Source organism: Ictidomys tridecemlineatus, unplaced genomic scaffold (genome assembly GCF_052094955.1).
Source record: "Ictidomys tridecemlineatus isolate mIctTri1 unplaced genomic scaffold, mIctTri1.hap1 Scaffold_103, whole genome shotgun sequence".
NCBI lineage: Eukaryota > Metazoa > Chordata > Mammalia > Rodentia > Sciuridae > Ictidomys > Ictidomys tridecemlineatus.
In genome coordinates this window covers 201,985-215,611 of record NW_027520990.1, presented here as the reverse complement: position 1 = coordinate 215,611, position 13,627 = coordinate 201,985, and the positions used below count along the sequence as shown (strand labels likewise).

General features: G+C 41.6%; 1 long non-coding RNA gene across 1 annotated transcript; it reads left to right on the top strand.

The window, feature by feature from the left end:
• Nucleotides 1-2,206: 2,206 nt before the first annotated feature.
• LOC144372426 (uncharacterized) lies at nucleotides 2,207-12,253 on the top strand. The gene is made up of 2 exons (XR_013432444.1): nucleotides 2,207-5,314; nucleotides 10,625-12,253. It is a non-coding gene; the product is annotated as an uncharacterized LOC144372426 (long non-coding RNA).
• Nucleotides 12,254-13,627: the final 1,374 nt, after the last annotated feature.

Here is a 13,627-nt window from a genome sequence, read left to right as displayed (position 1 = left end):
TCCTCCAACTTGAACTCTCTGGGCAACTGAAAAGTTAATAGCTACTTCACAGATTTATTTTGAGGATTAAGTGCAATGATGTATATAAAACATTCAGCACTTAGCACTCAGTAAATGGGAGCTGTTATTTCACCCCCTTTGTGTGCTTCAGTGGGTGGTAGTAAGACTTGGTTGAGGGAACTGTCTCAGTGAAAAAACCCTAGCTTTTTGAGTCAGACTTCACATCCATTAAGAGTCTTTTTGATAGAAAAGAACAAAAAAGAGCCTTCAATTCAATCTTTTTGTTTTAGAGATAATGAAACAGGTCCAGACAAGTGAAGGCTTGCTCAGGATCCCACAGCAACCTCTTTTCTGGAATCCCACATCCGCCTTACACAGTAGGAAACTGCCACACTTTTAATAGAGGCTTCACTGAGATAGTGTCTCATTCTGCAGATTGGAGTTCCTAATGCACCAGAACCAATGGTCAGTTGTATCTTCCTGGATACCACTGTCACCTCTGTAACCATCATCATGGTGGGTACTTAAACTTTTCATAAATTAATAAAAGCTCTACATTCTCAACTCCTGAGAAAACTAATAATTAACTACAAAGACAAGTCTGAGTTTGAAATTAATGACTGTGGGATCCAGAAATGATTTCATGATAAAATAAGGAGTTTATTTGCATTGCAGTAGACAGCATTGCTTAGGAAAAAATGTTCTATAGAACTTTAAGAGACAAAGATCTTGTCTGTTATTTTAATTAATGGCCTGGGGCAGGGGGACTTGGCTAGAGGAAGAACAGTGAGGGGTTTGAAGCTAAATGCTTGCTCAGCAGAAATATGACTGTTTCTCTTTCTGAAATAGATTTAAATGTGTAGCAATGTCCTGCATTGATTAAGTACTTGTTATATATTTTACTTATATTTATTTGTTTAATCTTTATGACAACTTTAGGAAACAGGTGCTAGAGTTAACTCCATTTTATAGATGAGAAAAACAAGGCCAGAGAGTAGCTTATTCAAGGTCAAATAGCTAGTGAATAGCAGCCTGAGAATCTCATCCTGGTTCTGGCTTCAGAGCTATCTTCTTAACCTGCTGTGTTCTTCTACCTTGGGAGAGTCAAGGGATCAAACCAATTATACCAGGAAATGTTGAGACATTCCTCATAAATGTATGCTTTCCATCCTAACAATCACTGTCCCAAGATTAGATACTTGGAGCTGAAACATCATGGTTCCCACTATTCTAGTCTGCCTATCAGTGTTGGATTAGAAATTCCCTGGAAACATGAGTGAGATCTTGTATTTTATAATCATCCCTTACTTTATGTAGCTAAAAGAAAATGAGGACCCAGTTCTGCTCTTCAGACCAGAAATGGCATAAGGACCCAGCATTATTCAACATTATAGATTTTTTTAAAAAAGACACCTACCTCCAACAACATACCAGTACAACCCTGAAGAAAGCAGTATATTTCAGTGAGAAGAATCATGAAGGGATGCCATGGTAGCAACTCTGTTTCTATGTTTTTCTTACATTATGACATCTATTTTTTATCCCTTTCTCTTTCTCATTTTAATTCAGAAGTGATATCACTCTTGCTTCTTAGAATAACTTAAATTATATAATGAGAATGAGTCTTCTGAAATCTACAATAAACTCAATAGTAAATAAATGTGTGGAGAAGGGGCACTTACCTGTAATTTGATTTTAATAAATAAATGCTTCTGTATCCCTTTTACACCCAAGAAAGAATACTGCACAATACGTATTCTTACACTCTTAAACCCACTCCTCTGGGTTTTTATGTTTTGTAGCACATACCATATTTAGTATTATCACATAAAGAATTACCTCATTTGGGGCTGGGGTTACGGCTCAGTGGTAGAGTGCTCACCTAGCACGTGCAAGGCCTCCTCAGCACCACATAAAAATAAATAAAAGTGTTGTGTCCAACTATAACTAGAAAATAAAGTATCAAAAAGAACCTAACTTAAAAAAATAATTACCTCATTTTCTCATGATTTCATCATGAATTTAATTGGATGTATCATAATTTAATTATTACCATTAAAGAATACTTTAATTGGATCTAGCCTTATGCTCTTAAAAATAATGCTGAAATAAATATTTATCTACACATGTAAGTATATTTGTTCCGTCTTTATTATTGTTGTTGCTATTTATTTAAAAAAAAAAAAACCTAGAAGTGGAACTGTTAGGTCTAAGAATATTTGTATTTTAAATTTTAATCACTTGCAAATGACGCTACAAAGACATTACACCAATTTGTTCTCAATGAGAAGGAACTTTAAATACTTAGTCTAGCTATCCTTTTTATCTGACTAGATTTTCATATACAGCTTTGCTGTATATTGTGATTGAGAAATCACTATGTAACAAATATATTGAACAAATGGGCATATTGATCAAAATATTTTAAACTGCATAGTGGGAGGGAGTATGGGAGCTGGTGGACCCCTGGCAGTTATACTGTCTTGTCAGAAGAGAAGAATCAGGTGTGATTTTCATATCTGTTGCTTAGAAAATGGTCAGTTGTGCAAGATATTTACCATATTTTATTGGGACCTGCTAACACTATACTCCTTTGATCTAAACGCAGGTTGGTAAAGGAAATATCTGTGATATGAACCTGTACACTTCCCTATATGATAAGATAAGCATATAGAACTCCACTCTATAAAATCCACCTTCCCCCTGAAAGCCACATCTTGAGGTTTCATTCCACCATCAGGCTAAGCTGAAGATACTTACTTTTCTTCATCAAAGCCTCCTGAGAATGCATAATACCTTTACTTGTGGCTTTTACAAACTCCCATCTAGGCTGAAGGATTTAGTGTGTAAGGTAATTAGTGCCTGGGACTTATTTATCTCCATCTGAAGCTGTACAGAGGTAGAGAAAAACTGTTGGCTGCAGACTTATCAGGGGAGAAGATTAATGTTATCATCTATGATAAGCTTTGTAGATTAGCTATGATCTCCCCATGTTAATTCCTATCCCCATTCTCCATTAGCAAGGATGGTAAAAAGCCAACTGTATTATTAACCTAGTCTATATCTATTATGATTTTGCTACTTCTCATCCTTTCAAGGAACACACCAGCAGATAAGACCTAGTCTAATCAAAAATCATATTTAGATGCTTGAAAAATAAATTTCCTATTGAGTCTGGCCAAGACCACTCTATTGACTAAATATCCTGAATCCCTGCCCAAGTCTGGCACTGGACAAGATCAACAGGGGACATAAAGTAAATAGAAAGCAGTCAGACATGGGCAAATTAGAGCAGAAAAGAGTAGACAGGGAATAGCTGGCAAGCAATTGTAGCCATTGAGGAAGAAGGTGGTGAAGGCCTGACCTGGGGTGGTGGTAGAAAAAAGAAGTAGCAAAGTTGGAAGCCATGAAAGAACATTTAGCCATGAAAGGTTAAATGGTCTAGTGTAGTGCACAGAGCACAGGCTGGATTCCCACCTCATATCTGCATGACCTGAAGGCCCTGAATTGTTGTGAGCCTCCATCTTGCACCTATAGTTAGAAGAGTGACACTGAGCCTACCTCGCAGGATTACTGAGATCAATGAGTTAGCATGCAGCACATGTCTGACTCTTTAGGATGAGCACTAAAAAATGTATATTCCCTTCCTGGTCTCTCCATCTCTGCTCCTGCCTCCTGTCTTGTGGTAAGAAATTGAACATAAAGAACAGAGGAGAGAAGAGTGAACAAGGATGTTTGTTTGGGGGATGGAACCATTAAGCAGATGGAAAAAATGTTAGAAATTCAGAAGGGAAAAATAGGATTGTCTTTGAAATTTGGAGTCTGAGGTGATGGTGGGTTAGTCATGCTGATGGCTGTAAAACAAAGGGCCAGAGTTTCTGAGAGAGAGCAATAGAGGACAGAGAGGCAGGAGTTTTCAGCTGGTTATGTCTGAATTCCTAGGGCACATAGTGTCATGAAGAGAGTAAACAGGAGACCTGGGCTATTGCTCTTTGTTGGGGGTTGTATGATGTCAAATTCACTTGTCCCTAAGTGACAGGTATTTTCATGGGTGCTGCACAAACACATTTGCAGTTGGCCTTCAAGCACTAGTTTTCCCACCAAAGATGCTGGAAATTCACTCTCATCTTCCTTGTGTATAGAGAAGAGGTAGCTACCAGGAAGATCTCAAACCCAGGAAGCTCAGGCAAGAAAGACCCAGAATGAAGGCAGCCACAGTCACATCAGAAATGAACAAGCAAAGCTGGGGCCTTTGGGCTCAGTGATGAAGACCTAGAAATGAAGCATGCATCACATCACTAAACAGACCACACAGAACCCACAGAGAGTCAGGCACCCACCTGCAGTAACCGTAGAAATGCCAGTCTTTTTAAGTTGACAAGAACACAGACACTCGAGGACCTACTATCATGACTCCTAACAGCAGCTGACCCAAAAGAAGGGGCAAGAAATTAGAGTGGAAGGGCTGAGTTCAGTCCAGGTTTTACCCCCTTGCTTCTGTGAGCTTGAGTTCCTGAGCCTCAGTACCCCCTTTATGCAACAGCACAGAAACCTCCCAACTCTTTGGCTGGACTTAAATGATCACACAAAGCACTTTATATAACACGGATTTCTGTGAAGACAGTTATTAGTACTATACTCCAAGCCCATCAACGTTTGCCCTGAAAGAATCAAAGTTACTTTCATAATTCTTTTGCTCAGAATTAACATTAAGACAGGCAGTTGAAGAAAATGAAATTTATTCCCCATTTGAAGTAAAAAAGGTAACATGCAAGTTTTAACCCCCAGTTAGGACCTGTGAATGTGATCTTATTTGGAAAAAGGATCTTGGCAGATGTCATTACAATCTCAAAATAACACCATCCTGAATTTAGGTTGGACACTAAACCCAATGATTACTGTCCTTCTAAAAGAAAAGACAAGGGACTTTTTTTTCCTTATTTTTTCCATTGGTGCATTATAGTTGTACAAAATGGTGGGATCTCTTATTACATATTCACACATGCACACAATGTAAGAATAGAATTTGGCCAGTATCATTCCCCAGGACTTCCCCTTTCTCTCCCCTCTTTCTTCCCTCTGGTCCTTTTGCTCTACTCTACTGACTCCATGAAGAAGGCTATGTGAAGATGGAGGCAGAGATTGGAGTGATATCCCTATAAGCCCAGAGAAGCTGGGAGAGAGGTGGGGAGCTCAGACCCTTCAGAAGAAGCAGCCCTGCATCTACCTCGATTTCAGACTTTGATCTTCTACGCCGAGAGAGAATGGATGGCCGGATGGCAGAGAGTCCAAAGAGAGCAATACACCATCCAAGGTGAGAAGCCTTGACTAAAGAGATTGCTGAGTCCCCTCAGCTGTTCACTCTGCCTTCCTGTCCTCAAGGATCATGTTCTCCCTTGGCCAGCAAGACTTTCTCAGCAAGCAGCTCCTGGCACACAGCTGCTGAGTTGTATCATCATAGTTTTATAAGGCTGCTCCCCTTCTCAGGTGCTGCAGTGAATTCCATTTGATCCCAAATTATAATTAAACACTTTCTCATGGGCCTAAATATTTAATTCTTAGGGGACACATGGACAGTCTCATTCCCTGGGTCCATCAAATTTACCTTTGTAATCAATATCACAGTATATGACCGTTGGCAAATCAAACCATGACAGGTGATGATCTCTTTAGTTTTTTGTTTAGAGAAGAGATTCTCAAACTGTAGGATGCAGCAGAATCACGTAAGAAATGCTGGCTCCCTTCTCTTCATCCCCACCTCCATGTTGCTGATTCAGTAGGTCTTGAGTGGGGCAAGAGATTCCTCATTTCCAACAAGCTCCCATGTGATGTCATTGGCACCACCCAACAACACTCAGAAACAGCAAGAATGGTGATTCTCAAACTCTGCTGTGCGTTAGGGTCACTCCCATGCCAAGGCTGCACCACATACTAGTTAAAGGAGAATTTCTGAGAAAGAGAGGACCTGGAATCAAATGAAAATCCAGTGGCTTAAAGGCACTCTCTCTTTTCTCCTCTCTCTCTCCAGCTGGCTGTGTAAACTGGCAGGCAAGAAGATTCCCTGGCTTGGGGCCCATCTCTTGCACCCAGGCCTGAGGGCTTCATCTAAGAATGGTGTAAAGACGACAGAAACTAGTATCCTACGGAGGCACTTGAATCTCCCACTGCCTAAGAGGTCAATCTGGCAGCCCAGCAAGACAATGATATAGAGCTGGGGTCCTGTGATGCTAGGCCAGAGTGCAAAGCCCTGTTCTGGCACTTGACAATAGTCCTTCCTTATCTTTGATGTCACACTCCATGGTCTCAGTTACCTATAGTCAAATTGTAGTTTGAAAATAATAAATGGGAAATTCCATAAACAAACAGTGCATAAGTTTTAAATTGTGTGCCTCTGAGTGACATGATGAAATATTATGTGGTTCCACTCAGATCATGAATCTTCCCTTTGTCCAGTGATATATATGTTATATATGCTTCCCTCTTGTTACTCACCCAGTAGCTGTCTCAACCATCAGATCCTTTGTCCCTGTATCAAGGTGCTTATGTTCAAGTAAACTTGTCTTGACTAATAAGGACCCCAAAGCCATGAATGCTTCCTTTAAATGAAAAGGTAAAAGATCTCCATTTAATAAGGAAATTAAAGGATGGTATGCCAAACTTGCTAAAATCTACAGGAAGAAAGAACCATCTATTTGTGAAAAAAATGTAAAAAAATTCATGCATTTTGCTGCTGCGTCTCAAAATGCAAGTGTGCAAAAAAATATGCTTCTTTAAGATGGCAAGTCATTAAACCACAGGGTTTGATACAACCTGAGTTTTCAGGCATCTAATGGGGGTCTTGGAACTTAACCCCCCATAGATAAATGTCCCCTGCTGTACTAGCTTTATGAATTTGATCAAGTTGCTTACCTTCTTCTTGTTTTTGTTTATCTATAAAATAGAGATCATAAAAATACCTACCTCAAGGCAAAGGTATAAAAGATTAAAGGAGAAAAAAATGCATCTAAAGTACCTAGCTGCATGATTTAAATGGCAGGTGCTCAGTAAATCTTAATTTCCCTTCCCCATCTTCCCCAACCATCTGTCTTCTCCTTTTTTCCTTTCTGCACTGGGCAGGAGAAAGTGGGCAGGAGAAGTAGCGTCAGTCCCTTTGTTTCTAGTTTCACTGCCAGAGTTTGGGACCTGACATCTTAGTCACTCTACTTTTACCAAAAAGAGATGTCACAGGAGCACCTCTTTTTGGTTTGTTTATTCTTCAAGATTTCTTTTAAACAAATGGTAGTGGCACATGCCTATAATCCCAGTGAATTATAAAGCAGAGGCAGGAGGATCATAAGTTCAAGGCCAGCCTCACCAACTTAATGAAGCCCTAAGAAACTTAGCAAGACCCTGTCTCAAAAAATAAAAATGGCTGGGGATGTGGCTCGGTGGTTGAGCACCCCTGGGTTGAATCCCTGACACACACACAAAAAAGATAATTTTCTTTTAAATATACATACATATCCCCCTTCTTAAACAGCAAGGTGCTTTGTGTCTTTGCCTCTACTTTGCTTTTTGCCACTAATTAAATATCTTGAGATCACCTCATAGCAGCAGAAGAAAATAGTCTTCTATTCTTTTAGAGAGCTCTTCAGCACTCCACTGTGTGTGTGGACATACCACAGTGTGTTTAACCAGTTCACCATTGATGGATAGTTAGGTTGTTGTGGTTTTTTGCTGTGAGAGCAGTGTATAGTGAACATGCCTGCGTGTATTTTTTGTATTTTTGCTGGCCTACATATATTTTGGGGGGAGCATTCCTGGGGACTCCACTGATGATGCTCCCTTCACTATAACTGCTCTTCAAGACCCTCATCCTGCTTGTGAGACAAGAATGCTAACTCCAGCCTCCACAGCCTCCTCCCCACACTACTGACCAGCCTTGGCAGCAGACATAGCAACAGGAAGATGGCATCTGCTTCCTGCTTGTCCTCCAAGTTTCATGCCAGTATGTCTTATCAGGGGATTTAATTCATAACAAGAATTCTAGCTGCAAACGAATCTAGAAAACATAGTTTTTAAGCTTTCTTCCTCTGTCATACAGGAAAGCTCACAGGAAGCTGGAGTGCCAATTAGGAAATTCAACTCACCAACTAAATTCCTTTGGTTTACAAATGAGAAAAGTGAGGCTTGGGAGGGTTATGTCATTTCTTCAAGATCACAGTAATTGACTCATAGTTGGCAGCCCTGCCTTTGCCACCTTACAGTCCAGGTGGTGGGTCAACAGGAGATTTTGTGAGTTGGACTTTCAACTACTCAGAAAAGCCCTAGCACTTCATACACTTTGAAATTTAAATTTTCTCTGTACAATGAAATAACCCCACCCTCCACAAACATTCCTTTCAGATGTGTTATGCTCATTTAGTACGCATTAAGGGTTGAACTCTGTCCCACCTCTCAAATACATATGCTGAAGTCATAGCGCCCAGTACTTCAGAATGTGACTGTATTTGGAGACAGGTTCTTCACAGAGCTCATTCGGAGTGGGCTCTAATCCATTCTGTCTGGTGTCCTTATAAGGAGAGGGAATAAGGACACAGACATGTACAGAGAGAAAACCATGTGAAAACACAGGGGTAAGATGACCATTTATAGGCCAAAGAGAGATGCCTGGGACACATTCTTCACAGCCCTCAGAAGAAACTAACCCTGCGACACTTGGTCTCACACTATAGGCCTCCAAAACTAAGAAATAAATCTCCACTGTTTAAGCCAGCCAGTCTGCAGCCCCTCGTTATGGCAGTCCTGACCATGCATGAAGTAGCGAAGATCTGTGAAGAAAGAAGCAGCACATATTCAGAAGGGGAGTCGTTTAGCCTCTTTAAGTTTCTTTCCATATACTTTTCTCCAGTTGCCTTACCTCTTGCTGTTTCTGGCAAGCCAGACTCCTTCTGGAATCTTCCCCTGTGAGGGGCATTTCTCTCAGAAAATACTTTCTGCCTCTCCCACAGTTCAGAAGTCTCCAGAGTGGTGGATTGGCTGCAGGTTTGAACCATGATAGTGCCACCAGCCCTCACACAGGCAATCTGACCACCTTGGAGCTTTTGCCTCACTGGGTACCCAATGAGGAGTGTCCCTCCCTTTTCCTAACCCATCCTCTTGGGGGGCTGTGGTAGTCTTGCCCTAAATGCACTTTTCTTCATTTTCAGAGTAGGCAAATGTGGTGTACCAAATGCATTTTTAATGACTGAGATCTGCATTGAAACATACTTTCCATCTTTGCTGGGTCATTAAGTCTTCAAACTCTTCAATATTTTAATGAATTTTATAGTCTGGTGATATGTAGGCTTGTTCATGTTATTATTCCCTTGGTGTTGCCCATGAGATGCTCCAGCAAGCGCTCACCAAAGGGGCATTTAACACATGGCACTGTTCTGAATGGGTTCTTTCCTGGCAGCACAAGCCAGACTAATCCAGTCTAAAACAAGAGGAAGGAAGGTTTACTTATGGAAAAGCTAAATGAGTGACTAGAAAGTAAAAGAGAGTTGGCAGCAAAATCCATGAGATTTGATTTTTATGGTTTTGTTAAAATTTTTTATAATTGTCTAACCCTAATGCTAACCCTGACCCTGACCCTAACCCTAGCAACCCTTGTTTTGTTAAAATTCTTTGTGCTTTTAGGAATTCAGGAGAGCTGAACATCTTCGTGGAATTAATTGAGGCAAAAGTTGCTGGTCCTAGTACATTCAAGTTACTATAACAAGATACCATAGACTGGGTAGTTTAAAACAACAGAATTTTATTTCTCACAGTTTTGGGGCTAGGAAGTATAAGACCAAAGTGCTGGAAGATTGGATGTCTGGTGAGGTCCTGCTTCCAGTCATGGTGGCACCTTCTTACTGCATCCTCATGTAATAGACAGGGCAAGGCCTCTCTCAAGGGCCTTTTTTTAAAAAGGGCACCAACACCATTCAGGAGTGACCCCATCACCTCCCACTGGCCTCCTTTTTAACACCATCACTCTGCAGGGTTGGGATTTCAACATGTGAATTTGGGAGGTGGGCTACCAACACAAACATTCTTTCTCTAGCATTGCTGGACACTCAGAAAAGGCCTGTTTGGCCAGAATGGACTCTCTCTTTTTGTCTCAGCCCAAGTCTGTCTCCTTCAGCTCTTCTGGCTATTGGAACTCATGTGCACATTAGCTAATGAGCTAGTTTCCTTCGGGGAGAAAGAGAAGCCTTGGAGTCTTATGCACAAACCACAGGGAGGTGTTGTTGCTTCTGACTTTCAGGGACATCTCCAGAAAGTCAAACCAGTAGAACATTGAGTACTGTTCTCTCCATGGTCTGTTTTAGGTAGTTCTTTCTAAGTCAAACTGGGATCCAAGGCACATATTTTGGTATGTGCCTTAGGTATACTAGTTACAAAGATAGCAACATAGCAGACTATCCCAACAAAACCTTAACTGATGTTTTAACCCATAGAGAACCTGTGTTTTGTGTGTGTGCGTGTGTGTGTGTGTGTGTGTGTGTGTGTGTGTGTGTGTGTGTGTCACTGGGGATTGAATTCAGGGGCTCATGAATGCTAGACAAGTGCTCTACCACTGAGCTACATCCCAGACCTTTTTATTTTTTACTTTTAGGCGGGGTCTTGCTAAATTGCCCAGGCTGACCTTAAACTTGCAATCCCCCTGCTTCAGACTGGTGAGTAGCTGAGATTACAGGTGAGCACTACTGCATCTGGCTAGAATTTGTTTATTGAATGCTCTCTTTATGTATAGATAGGTGCTGCCTAGGAGCACTTTGATCAATGTCAGACTAATATATGACAGCGATTACATGAGATAATTAACAAGAGCTGAAAAATTCATTAGTTTGGAGTGTAGTCTTTGTACTTATATTTTTTAAATTACTGTAAAATAAAATGCCCTGTTACACCAACAGTACCCTCATAAACTTGGTATTTACTGTGTTTGGTTTAGTTTTTCTTTTAAAATGGTGCTGGGAATTAAACCCAGGATCCTGTGCATGCTAGGGAAGTGCTTTACTGCTGAGCTACATCCCCACTTTTACTGTGTTTCTGGATTGGAGTGTATCAAGAGGCCACATTAAGCGATGGACCCTTACCATCAGGTTTATGTAAATACACTACCTGTGTTCATACGATGGCAAAGCTGCCTAAGGATGCATTTATCAGAAGACATCCCTGCCATTAAGTGACACATGCTTGAATATACACAGTTCACGGCTGGGTTGCTGAGCCTTCTGTTCTGTCCCACTGGTCTATTATACTGTAGCTAAGCCAGTGCCACACTGTTGCTATTGTGGTTTTGTAATATAACTGACTGGGGAATTCATCCCTTTACTCTTCTTTTTAAAAGTTTATTTATTTATTTAGTCCCTCAAAAAGAAATCCAACTGGAATTTTGATTGGCATTGTAATGAGTTTAAAGGTTAATTGTCAATATAATTAGGTCTTTAATAAAGCTATCCAATATGTCATCTTATAAGAGGTTTCCCAATCCAAAAGCATGGAATCTATTTATTCAGATCATTTTCTGTTTCCTTATTAGAGCTTAAAAAAATGTGTTCAGAAGTTTTGTGTATTCTGAGTTAACACCTACATATTTTGTAATTCTTGTTGCTATTGTTAATGATATCTTTGTAGTAATAATTTCTAGCACTACTGTGGGTGGAGAGAGATGCTGTTGATTTTTGCAGGTCGGTCTTGTGTCTGGAAAGCTTGCAGAATCTAACTGGCTCTAATATGCTTGAATCTTTGTTATCTCTGAGTTGGTGGACATTTTGTTTTTCTGCTGCTACAGTAAGAAGCAACCCCTGCCTCTTTAGTCTCTGCAACTGGTGAGTGGTGGGGATGAGGGAAGTGATTCCCTGGGGAGGAGTGGCAATGCCTGGGCCCCTGAGATGCTAATGTCTGGGCTCCCCTAGCTTCAGAGATTTGCTCTCAGGCCACTAGATGGAGAAAAGGTAGCCTAAAGTTTTGTTAAGGGGGAGGGGGTACAAAAAGAGGGGAAGGGATATAGAAAGGAAGAAGAAGATGGAGAAAAGAAAAAGGAATAGGAGCTGAAGGGGCTTTTGCCCAAGTCAGTGGTCAGTATGGGACCAAGAAGAATCAGGTGCAGGGCTGGGGATGTGGCTCAAGCGGTAGCGTGCTTGCCTGTCATGCGTGCGGCCCAGGTTCCATCCTCAGCACCACATACAAACAAAGATGTTGTGTCTGCCGAAAACTAAAAAATAAATATTAAAAATTCTCTCTCTCTCTCTCTCAAAAAAAAAAAAAAACCTCTCAAGAAAACCTGATTTGCTTGTTTCTCATTTAAAAAAAAAAAGAAGAAGAATCAGGGACAGAAAAAGGGCCTTAGGTTCGAGAAGATTGGCTGGACTGAAAGACCCATAGAAGACCTAGACCTTTGGCCTCCTAATATGGGACAGGAGGGAGGAGCTCTAGCCCTGGAGACAGACTTGAACACTGAGGATCCCCTGCCCATGCTGACCAGTTAATGGACTCTCAGCCCATCAGGAGTCATGGCACTGCTATGACCATGACACCCAAAGCTGCCAGAGCCCAAGAACTTCTCAGGGTCCCAACCTCCCACATTCCAGAGCTCCTGGAAGTCAAAGCTGAACTCACAGGGCACACAGAGGTGGGTCCCTGAGCATGGTCCCAAAGAAGTTTGTTGAGGCATGTCAGTAGCACTGGGAATGTATTACTCAGCAGCCAGATTGTTTAATGAAAAGCTATAGCTAAGTAGTTTGGAAACTTCTCTGCACTGCTGAGAGATGAACTAGGCTGCCCTCTGCCCAGCACACTCTGGGGGCGCTGGAGGCAGGATGTGGTTTAACAGCCCTGATTGGTGAACCTGATTTCAGTGGCTGGCTGAGTGGCTGTAAAATCAGGAAGTGAGGAGGGTTTTGTGTTGCCTCCAAGTCCCTCCTTCAAGAGCTTGCTCTGGGTAAAATGCCAAACACACTGGTTGTGGTTGTACTTTGCTGCCTTCTTCTCCCCTTTTGCCCCTTAACTGTCTGTAATACTGTCCCAGAATCTTCAGGAGAATTTGCTTTTTTGTGGAGACTGGGATGAGCACAGACATCCAGACAGATCTGTTTTTGCAAGGAAATAGATGCCCTTCATCCCACTAGGTGCCTGGCTCCCTAGGTCTCCCATGGAGACAGGCCTGTCACTGCCTGCATGAAGAGGCCAGACTCTTCTTGTCAATGTACAGGAGGGAGAAAGAGAGGGGGGTGGGAGAGAAGGGGAGAGAATGAGAGTGAGGGATAGGGGAGAAGGAGAGAGGGAGACAGAGAAACTATTTTGGCAGCAAAGAAGACAGAAAAAGGGCCAGTGAAGGATGAAATAAATTAACCTGGTCCAGTAACCCAACCCAAGGGCTTGTCAAGGGCTTCAAGGGGCCAGGCAGCCAGGCCCAGGCCAGACCCAGGCATTCCCCAAAGCCTGTGGGTTAGACTGTGTCTCTGTGTGCACTCCTCATTTCCTGCTAGGGCCTGTCTCCATGCACCAAACAACAGTGACTCAGCTTTATAAATAGGACATTTACAGTGAAAATTACAGGAAATTCTCAGAGTCTCCTGCCTGGGTTTATTTTAGGTGTGAAACTTCTCCTGTG